The sequence below is a fragment of the Priapulus caudatus genome, unplaced genomic scaffold (genome assembly GCF_000485595.1).
Source record: "Priapulus caudatus unplaced genomic scaffold, Priapulus_caudatus-5.0.1 Scaffold1150, whole genome shotgun sequence".
Classification (NCBI taxonomy): domain Eukaryota; kingdom Metazoa; phylum Priapulida; class Priapulimorpha; order Priapulimorphida; family Priapulidae; genus Priapulus; species Priapulus caudatus.
This window is the reverse complement of record NW_014578211.1, coordinates 98,141-101,656: the sequence shown is the minus strand read 5'-3', so window position 1 is coordinate 101,656 and position 3,516 is coordinate 98,141.

The following is a 3,516-nucleotide window of genomic DNA, read 5'->3' as shown; positions in this document are numbered from 1 at the left end:
ATGTGTATATATATATATTGCGATGTTCTTTATTAATTACCTTTCAATTAGACAGTCTTGTCACTTTTGATTTAACGTCTCCCAGTCATTGTTTCTACCACGTGGGTAACATCCATTGTTTCTACCACGTGGGCCACCGCACACCAGCCGATTTTTACAAACGACGAAGCGATGAAGCGATGAAGCGATGAAGCGATGAAACGATGCAGGTGTGCGCGTTCATTTGTAGACGATTTTATATTTATCGGGTGATCGTTCCAAAATCAAACATGTTTGATTTTGAACCGATTATTTGGACGCGATTTTCTGGTGTGCGCGTGATTATGTGGAAGATTGAACAGCGTGTGCGAGTGGCTGTGTAAATTTCCACACTCAATTCGCATTGTTCGCTTGATTGTTCGCTTGGACGCATTGTATTTTTTTCTCAGCTCGCATATTCAGGCCGCCGCACACCTACATCGCTTCATCGCTTCATCGTTTCATCGCTTCATCGCTTCATCGTTTGTAAAAATCGGCTGGTGTGCGGTGGCCTTTACATCCAAAGGTCGCACGGTGTGCCAAGTTGAGCTAATAGCATTATAGGAGTATCATATATAGACATACCTGAATCATCATGAATAAATGAATTACAGAATAAATCATAGGGAAACTAAGGCATGCAAATGTTTAATTTTCACTTTTCGAGCGAGCCACATTCCTCTCTAATAAATGTACTCCTGATATTATGATATTCCTGATAGCATAAATGCGGGCTGCCAACATATGTGGCAGAAATAGAAAATGCTGAAATGGTCATACATTTTTCTGATCGGGAAGCAGTCCTATCCAGGTTGAACCCTCATGAGTATTTCGTGTGTTTCTGAATACGTCTTCTTAAGTTTACAACAAAACTTCGTTATGCCAGGTTGCTCATTGACACAAAAGCGCCAAACGCCAAAACATTTGCCCTGCACAAAACACTTTCAGAGTGTACTGTCGTGCAGTAAATTGACTATGGTTGCGTACGTGTACACGTGGTTGCGCGCGCGCGCGTGTGTGTGTGTGCGTGCGTGCGTGCGTGTGGCGTGTGCGTGTGCGTGTCGGTGGCGTGTGCGTGTGTGTTGGGTGGTGTGTGTGTGTGTTGTGTGTGGTGTGTGTGTCTGTGCATGTGTGTGTGCGCGCGCGTGTACATGCGTGTGTTTACGTGTCTGCGTGCGTGTGTACGTGTGTGACTGTGTGTGCGCGCATGTGCGTGTGTGTGCGTGTGGATGTTTGCTGCAGACGTGCGGACGGGCGTACATGTATACATTTGGCCGCGGGTAATACACACGTACGACATGCGTGCGCAATTCATCCAAAACATGTCACACACAGCTATCGACTGGGAAGGATGTGACTGGTACACTCATACCTACGACAACTCAGCAGGCGGCATCATGACGTCACCAATGTACCCTAAAAATTACCCGAGCTACGTCGAATGCCGGTGGCACTTCGAAGCACCGCCAGGAAAGGTACGGCACAATATCACTAATTGTACCAGGATTGGTCCGTGAAATGGGATTTTCGCTCGTCCTCTAATTTGATCTCTTTCGCATTTACATTTGGTTATGATGTACCGGGAAACACGTAGTAACGACAAAGATTACTTGTTTATTTGAGCAGCAGCGTCTCATAAGCTCCTATATTTTATGTCAGGTCGTACATCTAGAGTTTCTCGTCTTCAACGTGGAGTCCTCTAACAACTGCTCCAATGATTCGCTGACTGTGTACAACGGAGCCGATGGCAATGCGACCATGTCAGCTAGACTATGCGGTTGTGAGATACCAGGCGACCAAATCTCCAAGGACACATATGTCCTGCATTTCGTCAGCAATGATAATGCAACTTTGATCGGCTTCAAGATCCGCTATAGTTTTAATGAATCTAAACGTAAGTAGTATAGATACACGCGATCCTTTTACAGATTCAGTTATGTGTTTACGTTATGAATAAAACAACAAAATACGTGACTTCTGTGGCTTCTTTCGAATGTTTGTACCCGTGCGCGTGCGCGTGTGCGTGTGCGTACGTGCGTGTACACTTACGTACGTGCCGGGCGCGTGCGTGTGTGTGCGTGTGTGCGTGCTTTTGAGCGTGTGTGCGTGCTTGTGTGCTTGTGTGCGTGTGTGCATGCGTGCGTGCGTGCTTGTGTGTGCGTGCGTGCGTGAGTGTTTACATTTGGTCTTACCTATGCGCTAGTTACGGTAAGTAACAACCGTGGCGCTATTCTTTGTTTTTATTTTGAACCTCTAGCGTGGGAAAGATGTGACGGGTACACTCACACCTACGACAACCCAGCGGGCGGTATCATGACGTCACCAATCTTCCCTAAAAATTACCCTAACAACGTCGACTGCAAGTGGCATTTCGAAGCACCGCCTGGGAAAGTAAGGAGATTTATTGTTTATCATATGAAATTAATTCCAAAAACTGATTTCTTTCCCTTCGAGTCATCATTGAATTTGTGAGGCAGCAGCGTCTGATAAGCTTCTATATATTTACTGCAGGTCGTACATCTAGAGTTTCTCAGCTTTAACGTGGAATCCTTCCGAAACTGCTCGACTGATTCGCTGACTGTGTACAACGGAGCCGATGAGAGTGGTTCCATTTCAGCCAGGCTATGTGGGCTTAAAATACCCGATGACCAATTCTCCAGAGACACGGACATGTTCCTGCGTTTCGTAAGCGATTCTAACGAAACTTACATCGGGTTCAAGATCCGCTACAGTTTCAATGATTCTAAACGTAAGTGGCGATAGATGATATAATGTCAAATGCAATCATTTACACTTTATGGAAAAATGAATATCGTGGTGATTTTATTATATTATTTTAGTTAAAAATGAAATGTGTGCCTGCNTTATATATATATATATATATATATATATATATATATATATATATATACTCGGGTTATATATGAATCACCCGCTTTACTCTAGCCGCTCGCCCCTTCTTCAAATAATTTGCGCCCGTCCTCACGCGCGCACACGGATAACAATAATTCCTAAAGCCCGGCTAAGATTATTCTACTAGCGTCACATGCACGTGCAAGAAAGTAGATAAGGGAACAGAAAGTATATAATAAGGCTTTGCGAGTAGTTGCCATCCAATTCATAAGCAAGAAGTGAACGAACGATGCGCGGTCAAGTTGCTTTCATCTGTTTTCTGCTGGGCAGCCTGGCACAGGCTCTGTCTGAAGATCCTGATGCTACCACGGCGCTTCAACGTGAGTATTGTCGTATCCCATTCCCGTATTTTTTTATTTCGTATCTCATATGCATGAATTTTGTCTTCTGCGTACCTGTAAATCGTTGAGTTGCACGCGCTACGGTTTTATTCTACGTCTACTTTGGTTCTAGTTCCGCGTGAACTACGGCTTAAACATAACTCATCAAAAGTGTGGTTAATGTATCGATGGCTACTAGCTTGCATCGTGCTAAATTACTGAAATGTTTAAACGCGGCACCGAAGAATTTAATATATAAATATAT